A 16,410-nucleotide genomic window follows, 5' to 3' on the forward strand; every position below is an offset into this window, starting at 1 on the left:
TCTAGCACGCTCCCAACTGAACTGTTTCAGCAGCTGCTAGGTTTCTTTTTGGCCTGTTACTTTTCTGTCTGGGATGTTGTTGTCAGCTGTGGCACAGAAAAAGGACGTCATTGCGAGCTGCCCATGAAGATAAGATTAACTTTTGCCTTCCTTGCTCGGCTTTACTTGCTTCCTCACCCTATTCCTGCCTTAGTTCCTGTGTTACCTGAAGGCAACGGGGGCCCAGCAGTACGAAGAGGAAGTTAGACAGCTAGACCCTGGTGGCAAAAGTTCTACCACCGCTTGCCACCCCACTCTCTTCTCCCAGCTTCACATATTGACCGCCAGGGACTTGGTGCCCAGCAGCGCAACGGAAGGCAGTGGACAGAGCCACCCTCGCCTTGAAGCTCTGGCTCATTAAACCGTATCTTCAGTCGCTGATGGCCAATGAGAGACCAACAGCGCTTGCTATTTTAGCACTTGAAAATGCCATTGGTCAGTCACTGGATCTCTTTAATGCTGTTACATAACAAATGAAAATAGAATCTCAGTGTGACATTCTGTACCTTTGGGGGAGTGTGCTGTAACCCCCATATTCCTCATTTTCATATAATCGTGATCTTATATACAGAGCATGCCTTGTAAGGTATCAGGGGAAAGGATATGATCTGCTGAAAGTCATTTCTCTACCCATAGATGTTTACCATTCATGCATATGAAGTTATGAGAATTGTGCAGTGTGGTTATCACTATGCTGTAAGGTGGGGGAGTCAGCCAAATATTAGCTCCCCAGTGACAACAGCAAGGAAAGTAACCAACACCCGGACAGGGTGTCAAACAACCCATCAACAGCCATTGTTCAGCAAGGGAGCTACAGTGCAATCACTTACCTGCAAGAGGACACCCCAGGGGAATTGCTCAGACTTGCTTGGAGAGACGCAGTGATGCTCACCTGACTCTGAAGGGGGAGCAAAGCCAAGAGGGAAGAAAGGACATGATAAAAGCAGAGACATTTGCCATGCTTTGTCTCTCTCGTCCACCTACATCTACAGACACCCCCACACCAAGCAACTGAAGCGCTGACGAAAGGGGAGAGCCTGGCTGAAAAGCCACCAGCCGGCCTGTGGTGAGAAGCATCTAAGTTTGTAAGGGCATTGAAAGGGTTAAGATCAGCTTAGAGTGCATTTTGCTTTTATTTCACAAAAACAACGAGGAGTCCGGTGACACCTTAAGAACTAACAGATTTATTTGGACACAAGCATTCGTGGGTAAAAAGCCCTCTTCTTCAGATGCATGGAGTGAAAATTGCAGATAGAGGCATAAATATATATTGGAACATGATGTAAAGGGAGTTACCATACAAGGGGAGAACCAGTGTTGAAGGCTAATTCAGTCAGGGTGGATGTGGCTCTCTCCAAGTAATTGACAGGGAGGTGTCAATACCAAGAGAGGGAAAATTGCTTTTGTAGTGAGCCAGTCACCCCCAGTCCCTCTTCAAGCTCAAATTAATGGTGTTAAGTTTGCAGATCAGTTGTAACTCTGCAATTTCTCTTTGAAGTCTGTTTTTGAAGTTTTTTGAATGGCTTCTTTTAAATGGCTACTTTGAATGGCTACGTTTAATTGTGTTATTGAATATGAACATGTAAACGTGTTATGGAAGTCCCATGTGGTCTAGTGGTTAGGATTCTTGGCTTTCACCCAGACAGCCTGGGTTCAATTCCCCACACAGGAACAATGCAGAGCTTCTCCTTGGAGGGGAGACAGGAAACAAAAAGAATGGGAAGGGATCCTGCCAGCAGCAGAGCTGGATAGAGTTGGGAGCAGTACTGGATTTGACATGGTGCCATAGTGCTAGGCCCAAGCTCTGAAGGGACCTGTAACAGTAACTTCCTCCCCTCTGCAGAAAGGGAGCCTCAGAGCAGCCTGGATTCAGTAGGGGAGCTGAGACCCCATAGGGCCCTGGGAGCTGTAGTTCCTTGACCAGCTCCCTGCCTTGGAGCAGAGAAGGAACATTTCCCAGCATTCCCTTGGCTGCTATCAACAGGAAAGGGAGGGGGGAAGCTGTGAGACTCCATGCGCTGTGTCTTGGGGGGCTGGCTGCTAGAAGGGGGTGCCACCTGTGAATAGGGAAGAGGTGTGACCAAGGAGTAGAAGGCTTTGGCCCAGGTAGCACCCTCAGAAGACTTCCCCAGACAGGCTTAGGGATGCTGGTGTGACCTCGCCTGGCAGCCCCCAAAGATGGAACTGGGTGGACTAACTGGACAGGGCCCCTCTCTATCTGAAGCTGGGCAAGGGAGGTATGTGGATCCCACCAGAAGGTAAAATGGTAAGTAAGGAAGGGGAGGCTCTACTGGACCTGGACAGCTTCAGATACAGGACAGGAGGATTTCCACTTCTGAGCCATGAAAATAGAAATTGACTTTTCCTTTCCAGATGTATCTAATATTCATAAAGGGAATCTAGCCCCTGCCTTCCAGATCTGAACACCTCAAAATCAGGAGTGCTCAAGCTCAATTTGGGCAGCTGTTACTTCATTTCTCCCAAATCAAATATGCTGATCCACTGTCATTTACTGTAGAAAAAGTAGGAGAAAATTGAGCAACAAACGTTGGGGTCTTCACAGTGCTAACGAGGGCTGGAATTGCTATTTTCAACAGCCATTACACTTTTTTTTTAGTTTTGTTTGTTTAAAAGGAAGACAGTGATATTGCACTGGCAAATTCCCCATAGAAACAAAGAATGGAACAAAAGAATAATAAAGGCACCTCAACTTTCCTCATTTATGTAGGACAGTCTTATTAGATGGATCCAGACATCTTCCAATCACAGAAGCTGATAATTGTTCCACTTTACTGCAGTTCTGTAACCATGCAGGAACCTAGAGGAGGAAAGTGCCTAACTCCAGAGTCTGCAGCTGCCTAGGGCCAGTGCTGAGGATTTAGAGTCCCTAGTGCTGCCCTTGCAAGGTTCAAGCATGCTCAGCCTTGGCATTGCCTCCGCTCCTGCGGCTAGTAGCTGCAGCTGTCTAAGGCTGGCCTCTGGCAGTTGCCCCATGGCTGTAGCTAGAGAAACTACAAGTGGCTCTATGACTCCTGGGGCCATTAAGCTAGAGCACCTAAAGACACTGGAGTTAACCTCAAGGAACAGAGGTCACCAGTAGGAAAGGAATGTCGGGGGAGCAGGGAAGGCGGGAGCAGGTCAGGCTTGCAGAGGGAGCTTCCAGCTGGTTGGGAGCATGTCCAAAGTAGAAAGGAAACAAGTATGGGGAGAGGTGGTGGTGACCAGGTAGCAGACTAGCATGTAGATGGGAGCAGAGGGAGAGACGCTGGTGTCTTCAGATTCCCAAGGGCTAAGTCCTCACTTTGGGGAAATGGTGTTTGCAGGTGGCTTGCTCACATGGCAGGATGGGGGCTGAGGGAGGGATCTGTCAGAACTGATCAGGTGTCTGCTGGCTTTAGGACTTTGAGCTGAGACTAGGACCACATGCAGTGACTGGTGACATGGGGGGGTACTGGAGACATGGCTAGAGAAGGTCTGAATGAGGAAAGAGATAAATCTGTGGGGAGTTTCCTTGGTCACTATGAAAGTTCTGCTCACTGTGGACACTGGTAAACCCACATGGGTGTACAGCTCAATAAGAAAACCCGCGGGCTGAGGGAGCTGTGTATGGCAATGCATATAGTCATGGAGAGGTGTGTGATCAAAATGAAAAATGTCTCTGAGGTTCAGTACCGGGTATACGAAGGCACCAATGGCACTGCCCCACCAGGCCCACACTCGGAGCCCACAGTGACTACACTGGGGCCCACAAATATGTTTGGTGCCAGGGCCAACAAAAGGTTAATCCAGCCCTGACTGCCTGAGCACTATTTCAGCCTCACATTTTTGGGTGGAACTCCCACAGTGAGAGCTGCAGAGCACTCCCCCGCAACACACACGCACACACTCGTCCTGGTGTTGGGAGGGGAACAGGAGAAAGGACAAAAGAAGAGATGAAGAGAAAGGAGGGAGGGACAGGTGGATGGAGGAAAAGGTGAAACACAAAGGACAAACCCTAATGTCCCCATGATTCTAAGGGACAAAATCCCAGGTGCGGAATAAAATTCTGCCTCCTTAAGCTCATGTTTTCCATGCCTAGAATTCAACTCTCACCAGATGGATCAGACTGAACAGGTTTCACACCTCCAGGAGGCTCTTACCTTCTAAACAGGGACGGCTGTTTTCTAGTAAAATCACTACAAGGGAAGGAGAAAACTGGAAAGAGGTTTCTCCTGGCGCTCACGTCCGTGAACCCGAATACTCTCTCAGTCCTCAGACAGAGACCTGGAGAAGGAGACTTGCTGAAGCAAAGCCACAGGGGTCTCTGAGGTTTCCCTAGCCCCTGGCCCCTGACTGATGTCAGGATCTCTCTGTGAGGTCACCACCTGCTCACCAATAGTCTTTGACCAATAGTGTGAGGTCCTGCAAAAGGCCTTTGTGATGTCACTGCCACACCCCGCCCTTGCTGTGCCAATGTCCTGCCCCTGGCCAGGCACTTTGGAGCTTTGAGCTACTCCCTGTGGATCACCTCACTCAAGGAGCTTTTCTATAGAGCATCCTCAGATGTCTAAGCACACGAGTGCCATGGCAATGAACTGACACACATGGCACCAAGATGAGATCATTAGTAGACTAACCTATAGGAGAAGGACACCCCAGCATTAGTAGGGGAGAAATCCCTACTGAACATGCATTACACCTAGCAGCCCCTGCGTGGGGTCGGGCGGGGGCTGCGGAGGGGGGAGACCTGGGAAAGGGATGGATGGAAAATGTCTGTGCAGCCGGGACATGGCCGGGGGGCGAGGGGAGAAGAGCAGGTGACCCCTGAGGAGCGGGGAGAAAAAGGGAGGGCTGAGATCCCCTCGGAATTACCACTGCCCCCTCCGTGGAGACCCCCCTCCTCTCCTGTCCTGCCCCCTTTCTCCCTAGAGAGCAACAAGCAACATCCAGGCTGACACCCCCTTCCCTCAAACCCCTGAGAAGTTCCCTGTTCCCCTCCCCCCATTGTGCCCCATTTTCTCTCCCCTTTGCCAATGGCCAGTTCAGATCTCAGGTTTGGGGTGTTTCCCCCCATTTTCACCTGCAGTGATTTGTCCTTGTGTAGGTGGGAAATGGTTCCCCCGAGTGATTTCTGAACTGGGCAGAGGCTGGGGGGGGCCTGAGACAGGGACACCTCTGGGCTGGGCTGGGGGGGCCACTCTCTGCTGGCAACAGGGCGTGGGAAGGGCCAGGAAGGGGAGGGGGGAGCAAGTGTCCCCCATAGAGAGGGTCCAGCCCCAGGCTGCTACCAGTAGCACATTCCTATCCTGGCCGGGGGGGGGGGCTTTCTCCAGCTGGGACCTGCCCCCTAGGCAGCCCCAGGCTCTGACCGCACCAGCCCCGCCTGGAGCCCCCAGTGAGTGAGAGACCCCGGAGGGGGAGGGGGAGGGAGCACTGGGCCCTGACAGGAAAGTGACTCTCTCCCCTCAGATCTTGGTGTTTTCCTCTCATGTTATCAAATATGCAGTTTGTGACACAATTTCTTTGCAAATCTCAAAGATTCAAATAAAATAACCTAAACATTTGCCCCACTTCTCTCTAGTTGTCTATTTCTAATTGAATATGCCCTGAGATTTTCCTGTCTCTAATTATAAAATAATAAGAAAATCTCAGATTTACACCTTTTCTCAGATTATTGAACACAAAATGTTTGCAAATGTTGCCCATTTCCTCTTTATTCATTTATCAAGTATTCATGTGAAACACTCAGATTTTACCTCCTATCAACAACTGATATAAAATCCCTCTGATTTTCCACTTTCCTCTCTATAATTTGCAAAATGGATCCAAAATCTCTGATTTCCACCCTTTGTCTTTCATTTCTGAACACTGATCTGAAAGCTCAGGTTTTCCCTCTGTGTCATTATCAAATGTCAATTAACAATCCTCTCAAGTTTTGTGCTGTTCCTTATGTTTCTAAATCCCAAAAACTTCTTCCTTCGGGGGAACCTGTTGCCCTGAGTCGCTCTCCATTCTGGATGTTGCAGGGGATTAAATTTCCCAGTGATTGTCTTTCCCCTCTCCTTTGAGGATCATTTGTTCCCTCTTTTAGCTCTGTTAGATATTTGCCAAAGAAAGAGACCAGCCTGATATTTAATACACATCAAAGCCAGAGGCCTCCCCCTGTTTGGGGATCAGTGGTTCGCAGCTGGTAGTGGGAGAGTTGGCTGGCCCCTTTTCTTTTCTCCAGCTGGCACAGGATGAGGGGGTCACTCTGAGTGCAGCATGTCTTGAGAAGTATCCCAAACCACAAGACAAATGGTCTCTGTGAAGGGTTGCTTCCCACAGTGCTAAGATGTAGCCACCTCTGGCAGGATCCATGGTGGCTACTATTTGCTAGTGACAGGCCACGGAAATTTCTTACCTATTTTGCCCCTCCATGCCAGGCCTGCACAACATACGGCCCACGGGCAACGTGCGGCCCGTGAAGTCTCACTGTGCGTCCCGCAGCCGGGAATCAAAGGGCTCTGGGCTGCCCGTAGCCGCGGGGAATCCAAACCCCTTTAAAGTTCAGCCGCGGCCGGGATTCAAAAGGTTCTGAGCTGCCCGCAGCCGCAGGGAGCCCAGAGCTCTTTAAATCTCAGCCGCGGCCAGGATTTATAGGGCTCTGGGCAGGCGGGCGGGGAGCTCAGAGCTCTTTAAATCCCAGCCACCAGGGCCGGCTTTAGGCCAATTTAACCAATTCCCTTGAATCGGCCTCGCTCCTAAGAGGACCCCGCACCCAAGCCCCAGTACCAGCAAAAGCCAGTGCGCTGTACCAGGGTGGCCCAGTTTCCCCAGGGGGCAATTTAAAAGGCCTGGGGCTCCCAGCAGGGGCTGGAACCCCAGGCCCTTTAAATTGCCACTAGAGCCCTGCTGCTGGAGCCCTGGGGTATGGCTGCGGGGCTCTGGGGGCTATTTAAAAAGTCCAGGACTCCCATTGCTTCTACCTCCCCGGCCCTTTAAATAGCCACTGGAGCCCCGCCGCTTCCCCAGGGTTCCCGCGGCTATTTACAGAGCTGGGGCAGTGGAAGCAGGGGCGCCCCGGGCCCTTGAAATAGCCCCCAAGCCCCAGGCTGCTGCTGCTACCCTAGTGGGAGAGGGGGGAGGAGGAGGAGGAGGAGGAGGAGAAGGAGGCACTCACCATAGAGGATGGGCTGTACCCCCTGTACCTGCACCCCCTGCCCTGCCTGCAGCCAGCCCGTCCCCAGCCAGCCCCTGCTGCACCCCCTGCCCGCACCAGCCCCGCACCTCCTGCCCTGCTTGCACCAGTTCCTGCCTGCAGCCTGCCCATCTCCAGCCAGCCCCACACCCCCTGCCTTGCCTTCAGCCCTGCACCAACCCCTGTCTCCAGCCAGCCCTGCACCCCCTTCCCTGTCTCCAGCCAGCCCCTGCCACACTGCCTGCCCTGCCCGCACCAGCCCTGCACCCCCTGCCCTGTCTCCAGCCAACCCCTGCCATACTGCCTGCCCTGCCCGCACCAGCCCTGCACCCCCTGCCCTGTCTCCAGCCAACCCCGTACCCCCTGCCTTGCCTTCAGCCCTGCACCAACCCGTCTCCAGCCAACCCCTGCCGCACCCCGCTGCCTGAAGCCAGCCAGTCCCGCACTCCTTTGTCTCCAGCCCTGCCAACCCATGCCGCACCCTCCCTGTGGCCCTGCCTGAAGCCAGCCAGCCCACCCCACACCTCTTGTCTCCAGCCTGCCCCACACCCCTTGCCCAGCCTGCAGCCAGACCCTACCTCTCGCATCCTCCCCCTCCCCCACCTCCAGCCAGCCCCATGTTCACTGGTGCCCTGCAGTTCCGAGGGAAGTAACCCTGCACACCTGCTTCAATGAGATGGGCAGGGAGCAGCTGGGACCCACACATGTGCACCCTAGCACACCCTAAGGGAGTGGCAGAGCTCATTTCTAGTTCAGACCCATCTTTTTAAAAAAGAACTTTTAGGTAGGGTTAACATACATCTGTACTTTCCCGGACATGTCAGGCTTTTTGGTTCTTAAATCGCCATCTGGGAGGAAAATACGGACGTATGGTAACCCTACTGGTACAAAAAATACATACTGTGGCAGAACTTTTTATAGGGAACCGGTTGTTAAGAACTGAAAGGCTTTTTTTTCCCCAATCATCCCTGCGGGGCCCCGCCAAAAATGTTCAAATTGGGCCCCGCACTTCCTAAAGCCGGCCTGCCAGCCACGGCCGGGATTCAAAGGGCTCTGGGCTGCTCGCAGAGATTCCCGGCCGCAGCTGAGGTTTAAAGGTCTCAGGGCTCCCCACCGCCACGGGCAGCCCAGAGCCCTTTGAATCCCGGCAGCAGCTGAGATTTAAAGGGCTCAGGGATCCCTGTGGCTGCAGGCAGCACAGAGCCCTTTGAATCCTGGCGGCAGCTCCAGGGGATGGAGTGAGGCTGGGATTTCAAGGGCTCAGGCTCCCCTCAGCAGCAGGAGCTCTGGGACCTTTAAATCCCTGCCCCAGCCCTGAAAAGCTCCGGGTTCCCCCAGTCGTCAGAGCCCCAGGCCCTTTAATTTGACCCTGAGGGCTCCCAGCCACCTCTTTGGCTGGGAGTCCCTGGTTGATTTAACATCAAGTAACACCTCCCCACCACCAACCTTCCTTTTTGACCCACAGCTGTTTTGGTGGGGCGGCGCTGGGGAAGGAGGGTTTGTTTCTGCAGGGCTGGGCGGGGTGTTTCCGCCAGGCTGGGAGGTCCTGAGTGGGGGGTGTTTCCGCAGGGCCGGGGGGTTTCGGTCCTCAGCTGTTTTCTTTGGAGTATTGTGGCCCTCGCTGTTTTACTCAAAGTACTGTACAGGAACTTTTCAGGGGGATTAAGGCAAAATGCCACATTTATTAGTAATACAGGTATCAATTAATACTCTATGATATGCACATGAGATATATATCACAGTCATGCATTCACGCACACACACAGACATAAACACACTCCGTCTTGCTGTTGTTACCAACTAGTTGCTCCCCTTAACTGCACTGGCCAGGTGAGTTAGATGGGGGAGGGGTGGAGCCGGGCTTCTACCGATCCAAATCGATGGTCCGATGGTGACAAGACGAGATCCGGGGTCCTTCTGCAAGACACCTCGCATTTATAGCAGCTTCCCTCTTATGCAAATCTAGACCAGATTCAAAATCTGGGTCTGCGTCCGTTGGTCTTTGTGCTGCTTTTCTCTGGGTGTTGTCCCAATGCTGCTCAAAGAGGGTGTTTTCTAAAGAAGGTGCTTGCTTCTAATCCCTGAGGCCATCAATATGTCTGCTCTTCTTTATTGGGCCCACTTGACAAGTTGTATTGTCCTTTGCTCTGGCTCCCATTCCCTCTTCAACTGTTGTAGCTGTCTGGAGGTGGGTGTCTTCCAAGCCTCACTCATTCACACCTCATTCAGTCAATAGAGCAATTGATTACAGAGTGCGGGGGAAGATCTTATTCTACTTCTAGCAAAAAGGCACATGTTTTCTTTTACTTTAACTATACTATCCTTAGGGGCTATAACATTTGATACAAAGTTTTCTACCAATTTTCTATATAGGGATCTAATACAAAGTTGTATGAAAATAGAGAGGCACAATGCCAAGTCATATGAATTACAAAATAACATCATGCCGGATGCAATGTCATAAAGATAAAGATACTTAATACAAAATAACACAATGCAACGTTATAAAGATTTATAGAGATAGTTAATACAGAGATTTCTCTACATCACCACTTTACGAGTTGTGCAGGCCTGCTGACGGCATTCGCGGGGCTTCTTGCTCGTGTGGATTCTCTGATGCTGAATAAGGTGAGAGCTGCGATTGAAGGTTTTCCCGCACTCACTGCATTCATAGGACCCCTCCTGTGTGTGGATTCTCTGATGCCGAATAAGGTGTGAGCTGCGACTGAAAGTTTTCCCGCACTCAGTGCATTCATAGGATCTCTTCCCTGTGTGGATTCTCTGATGCCCAATAAGGTGCGAGCTGCGACTGAAAGTTTTCCCGCACTCATTGCATTCACAGGGCCTCTCCCCTGTGTGGATTCTCTGATGTTGAGAAAGGCCTGATCTGTAAGTGAAGTTTTTCCCACACTCAGCACATGTATTTTTTTTTGCTTTTCCCTGCAGATTTCCTGCTGTATTCTGGTTTCCTTAAGGCCCTTCTGAGTTCCCTGACAGGAAATAAATTTATCCATTTTCTCCCCTGGCTGGTTTCCCTGCTCTTTTTCTGGTCTGTGCTGAACCTCACACGTCATTGCATCACCTGCTGTGATAGAGACAGAAACCTCAAACAGGGATGGAAAGGGGAAGGCCAAACCAAAACAAGTGCTGGAGAGAGGACAAATAAAAATCAGGAACTCAGCTCCCCCCAACAGGAGAGAGGAGGGGATCAATTCAGCCTTCACATCCCATCCAACTTCACAGGGGGAAGGGAGAAAGCTACTGCCCGGTGTCTGCTAGCATCTATAGGAAGCCTTGAGCTATATTTACCCTGCGGATGCGACCCCTGCTATGGACAATAATGAACTGAGAGACTTCCCAAGAGCTTTGTAGGGCATCCTAGATGTTTCCTTCAGGCACTTACAGATTCTGAGTTGGTTTAATGTTTCCTCATCTGTGCGGGGAGATCTCAGGATCTCTCTTTCCTCTGAACCCTGGAGCTCTGGGACCCATGGCTCTTCCCCTTGTTCCAGCTGGGAGATCATATCACGTTGGAAAACCAGAAACTCCGCTCAGATGAAAGAAAACAAAGGAGTTCAGTTGATTTCATACAACTTGATCATCAAAAACATTCTGTTAATTTATCTTCAGTGCTTAGTGTGACCTAGTGTGCCTGGGGCAGTCCTCACTGAAAATGCCAAGGTCAGAGCAGGCTGAAAAAGGGAGAGCAGATGCTCCCCATACTGGTGGTTAACACTGAAGTTAAACTCACTGACCAGTCACAAACTGTGCTTCTGATCCCACACACTGGTTAACGAGACTCTGAAAAAAGAAATCACACGGCCCCCTTTATTGCATGACAGTTCTCTGACTCCTAATCAGCAACTAGGTCCCGTACAGTGAGAGGTTATTTAAAAACTCTGCTCACTGTGATACAGCATGGCCAGAGGGCAGCAGGAGAGTGATCCTAATTGGATCCAGGAAGTGGGTGGGTAGAAGGTTAGCCACATTACCCAGGTTTGGATCTCATCCAAAATACCATGCTGCCAGCCAATCCTTTAGCAGTTAAACTAAATGTTTAGAAGAAAGAACAAATGAAAGAATGAAGTTAAATTCCATCCTTCCAGACAATTCTTTAGCATCTAAACTAAAGGTTTAAAAGAAAGAAAGACAGAAAGAATTTAAATGGAAAAGCAGTCAGATACATTCCAAAATGGATATATCAGGTTCTTAGCAGTATTGGTGAGTTGCTGGCTTGAAAGTCTGTCTGGAACGCATCCACAGCTTGGATGGGTCATTCAGTCCTTTGTTCCAGGGTTCAGTTTGTAGAGAAGTTGCTCCAGAGGTAGGAAGGGGGATTGAAGACAAGATGGAGATGATGCAGCTGCGCTTTATATTCCTTTTGCCATGTGGCTTGTACTTCCTGTGTCCCAAACACAAGCTTCACAGCACATGGCATGGAAAAGCTTTGGAGGTTTCATTACACAGGCAAACCCCGGCATGTCTTGCTGACTCAATAGGTGTATCCCCTTGGTCCATAGGTTCATTGTACAGCTGATGACCCTCAATGGGCCATCAAACATGCTAGGCAATGTTGATGCCAATATGTCTGGGGGTGTCACCCAGAAAAACTGCACAAGTCTGGAAATACAGATATACCTTACATATCTGTAACTCACAATACAAAGGTGATAGAAACATAGAAACAAAATTATCATACTTGGCAAATCATAACATTTTCACTGACACTTTACATGGCATACCTAGCATGATTCATTGCAATTTTATCAGATTATATTATTTTATTATTAATACCAAAGTGTCTCACAATTTCATGCAGTCTCACACTTGCTAAACTAGTGAATTCCCAGGACCAGTTCCCCAGGTCCTTGAAGATGCCAAACATTGTGCTTATGAGGGATTGAAATACCCACATATCTGCTGGGAACACACACACAGACACTGTGTCAATCTGTACCCCTGTGTTCACTCTTCTAGAAAATTATGATCAATTTTGTACCCAGTATGGCTTGTGAGGTATCATTAGAAAACGCATAACCTACTGAATATTATCCTCCTGTTAAAATGTGTAGTAACACTGTATGTAAAATTGTGAGATTTTACAGTATGATATTACTGAAAAAGTTACAGTTCTGGGGAACACCCACAGACCAGTTCCTCAGAGACAGCAAGGCAAACAGCTGGTCAAACAGCCATTCTCCTGCAGGGGGAAGGTGTGAAGACATTAAGGGCTGGTCTACACTACGGGGGGAAATCGATCTTAGATACGCAAATTCAGCTACGTGAATAACGTAACTGAAGTCGAATATCTAAGATCGGATTACTCACCCATCCTCACCGCGCGGGATCGATGTCCGCGGCTCCCCCTGTCAAATCAGCAACTCCGTTGGGGTTGGTGTTGTTCCGGAATCGATATAAGCGCGCTCGGGGATCGATATATGGCGTCTAGATGAGACGCCATATATCGATCCCCGAGCAATCGATTTTAACCCGCCGATACGGTGGGTAGTCTAGATGTAGCCTTACATTCCATCACAGGGACCTATTGAGGCTGTTGTGGAAAACGACCACAGGATTAATATTTGAATCAGCTCAGCCTGAGGCTCTTTTCTTGGTTACAAGCACGCAGGGGGCGACAGCTATTGGAATACTGTTCCCGAGCTAAAAATCACACAAGCCTTTTACAGCTTAAAACCACAAACAATGACACATACGTTGCACGTTAATTTCCTTATTTGGAATATATTGCAAAATATGATGCAGGTCAAAAGCAAGCTGAACAATCAGTTTTCCATATTTGGCCTTTCCTGTTATTTTTATTACACCTGGTGATATGGGAGCAAGACTCTCCATGTCTCAAGAAATGTCACTACCAACCTAGGCCATTTTCACATGCTGGGGTGCAATCCAGATCAGCGAGGAGTTGTGTCATCTGTAATCCTGGGTGAGATTCAGTGTTCTGCTGCTGGAGCTCCCCTGTCTGGATACTCCCAGCCAGCGTTCAAGGACGCACTGAGTGTCTGTATGATAAGTAACCCTGGACTGGCAGCTCTGACTCCAGCCGCCTGCTTGTTACACCCCAAGCACATTCTGGTTTGGGTAGAGAAGGCTCAGGGTTTGAGAGAAGGCTGGGGGTAGGAAGCTTCTGTTCATTATGCTGGACCTAACCCCAGTTTTACTTGAGTAAAGAGGAGATATTTGACATTGTGTGATGCTGCTCCTGTGCTCTGTTCCCAAAGTGTTCTGCAGCAGAGGAGGGTCTCTGGTAGTATGTATGTTACTGGCCTATTGGGGTGATGCTGAAACAGGACAGGGTACAGATGGCATTGTGGGGGTGGCATGAACCTTCACTCTTCATTTCCCCTTCCAAGAACAGAAGGGACAGGAATCCTTACCCAGCAAGACCATCGTCTCATAGTTCCCCTGCATGACATCTCTGTAGAGGGCTCTCTGAGTGGGGTCCAGCAGAGTCCCCTCTTCCCTGGAGAAATACACAGACACCTCCTCGAAGGTCACCGGCCCCTGAAAGAGCAGGAGTCCAATACTCAGTACCTGCTGACCCACTCACAACCCCACTATTCACGGAACAGCAGCACCAGGGAAATGGAAGCTCCGGGAGGCACATGTTAACAGAGTCCCACCCCACCTTGCTTACAGCAGCCAGGAGGCATCAGAGGGTAGAAAGAGAGAACCTTTGTGTCTCCCATCTGACAGACAGAAGCAGGGTCTTCACATTTATCACATAGCTACTAGCCAGAGCTTAATATAGGAGATGGGGCTGTCTCTGGACCCTGATAGTGGCTCCCTGGTAGGAATCCAAGCACTCTCCAAATAAAATATATGGAAGAAAGGGGAAGTCAATCATAAAGAATAGAAGTTAGAAGGTCAGAATTGTAGTGCCCATTAACAAAGGTTTAGAGAAAATAGAGCCTATCAAACTAACGGGATATCCTTATTGGATGAGATCAAAAGTTTGGTTGCAGCTAATAGTATTGATGTAATATACCTAAACTTCCGTAAGGGACATGACTTGATTAGCACAATATTTTTACTAAAAAAAACTAGAATGATACAAAATAAACACGGCATACATTAAATAGATTAAAAACTCTGATAGTAAATGGGGAACCATGATCGAGTGGATTTCTTTCTAGCAGGTTCCTGCAGGGATTGGTTCTTGGCCCTGTGCTATTTAACATTCTTATCCATGACTTAGAAGAGAGTACAAAATCATCACTGATAAAGTTTACAGTTGCCACAAAGATTGGGGTTGGTGGTAATTAATGAAATGTCAGTAGATTCAGGCTCCATCACTGAGAGTCTGGGAAGTTGTCCCAGCCCTGGCTGGAGGGTTATTTCCTGTTCCACAAAGAGGGGAAGTTCCATTCCCAACTCCTGTGCCTTGAAATTAGGACCTATCTGACACTACACCCCCATATTCATCATAGTGGTATGATTATAATATGATTAGGACATAATTATGATCTATTTTGTAGAAGATGCATCATGTGTGGTGTCACTGGAAAAGTTCTGATTTGCTGAATATGATTATCCTATTTGTGTGCACATATCATGTTCGTATCTGAAGTTATGGATATTGACTCTGTATCTGTATTTCAAATGTGCTTACTCTGGGTAACACCCACAATGAGCCTTTCAGGTACAACAATGAAGAAGCCAGACAGTGCTGATGGCTCAACAAAGACAATGGACTGTGGAAGAGCTTAGCCTTCCTGTGAATGTTTCAGCCAGCCTATGAGTCATGGCTACTATGACTCAGCAGGGCCTGTGACCAGACCACATGACACTAAACTCCATTTTAGTACCTGTATTTTTCCACAAACTGGACTAGGAACTGAGTTTGGAACAAAAGGTTCCCACCATATGGAAAAGCTACATAAGGTGGGGTGTGACATCATCTCTTGGCCTCATTCTCCACACAAGAGAACTTCTGGAAACACCTGAGAAACAAAAACGGATGTGGGGGAAGTGCTGCTCCCAGGATCAAGAGATTTCTAGCTTGTGTATGGAAACTTGGGGGACTGCTTGTACCATCAGTCAGGGTGAGAAATTGCTAATTCAAATTCTATCCATCTAGTATGTTAGGCTTAGTCTGAGTTTTGGTTATTTGCTAAATAATCTGCTTTGATCTGTTTGTTATCACTTATAATCACTTAATCTATCTTTCTGCAGTTAATAAACTTGTTTGATGCTTTATCTTAACCAGCGTATTTTGAGTGAAGTGTCTGGGGAAAATCTCAGCTTGTTGTGCACATCTGTCCCATATCGAGGGGAAGGGGAACTACATTAATGAGCTTGCATTATAGAGATCCCTGTGCACTATAAGATGGTATCATTCTGGATTTATACTACAGCAAGTGTGCAAGGTTGGGGAGTGGGAAATTGGCTCTTGTCTTCTATCTGTCCTTGAGTGGCTTAGGTAACGCACTCAGGTAGCTTAGTTGGCTGCATGGCGCCACCTGCTGTTGTGTTGGGTGATAACAGGCCCTGGAGAGGCTGGCGAAATCTCCAGCAAAGCAGTGTGAGAAGGGCCAGCCCAGCGTGAGGGTTAGAGGACACAGCAGTTCCCAGAAGCTCCACAAACTGCCTCCTGGGGGTGACAACCCATCACGCCCTACACTACACAAGTCTCAGCAGGTTTGTCACATGCTGTCCCCTCCCTTTCTCCACCCGAGATATTTCCTGCTTCCCACCACCTCTAGCAATTCCCACCCTCTTATGCATTTACTGCTCCTCAACCTCCAAGCAGAGCCCGCCACCCTGATAATCTCTTACCTGAGCCAGCTCCATTGCAGCCATTTCCTTGCCCCTGGGAGGACGAGATGATCTGCAGCGAAACATGGATGTTATTCTCTGGCCTGCCGGGGTGAAAAGGGCAAGGTGTGAGAATTCAGACTAGGCTTTTGTCCATTCCCCAAGCCGATTCCCCCCAGCTTTTCCCCTGCTAATGCACATTCTAGGTTCTAGCACACTGTGAAGCACAGAGTGACCTTATTCCAGTACAGGCCTAGCCCCCTCCCACCAGGGTGTAACCCTCTGACACATGGGGAAACCCTCCCAGTAACAGTCTCTCTCTTACACGTATCAAGTTTGCGGACAACACCAAGCTGGGAGGGGTTGTAAGTGCTTTGGAGGATTGGATTAAAATTCAAAATGATCTGGACAAACGGGAGAAATGATCTGAAGTAAAT

At 49.2% G+C, this 16,410-nt stretch overlaps 1 protein-coding gene across 1 annotated transcript in view; it reads right to left on the reverse strand.

Moving 5' to 3' along the window:
- Nucleotides 1-16,410, reverse strand: part of LOC127053870 (zinc finger protein 558-like) — a 52,907-nt gene that overhangs the window by 30,108 nt on the left and 6,389 nt on the right. The gene's annotated exons all lie outside the window — the stretch shown is intronic.

Source organism: Gopherus flavomarginatus, chromosome 6, assembly GCF_025201925.1.
Source record: "Gopherus flavomarginatus isolate rGopFla2 chromosome 6, rGopFla2.mat.asm, whole genome shotgun sequence".
Classification (NCBI taxonomy): Eukaryota; Metazoa; Chordata; order Testudines; family Testudinidae; genus Gopherus; species Gopherus flavomarginatus.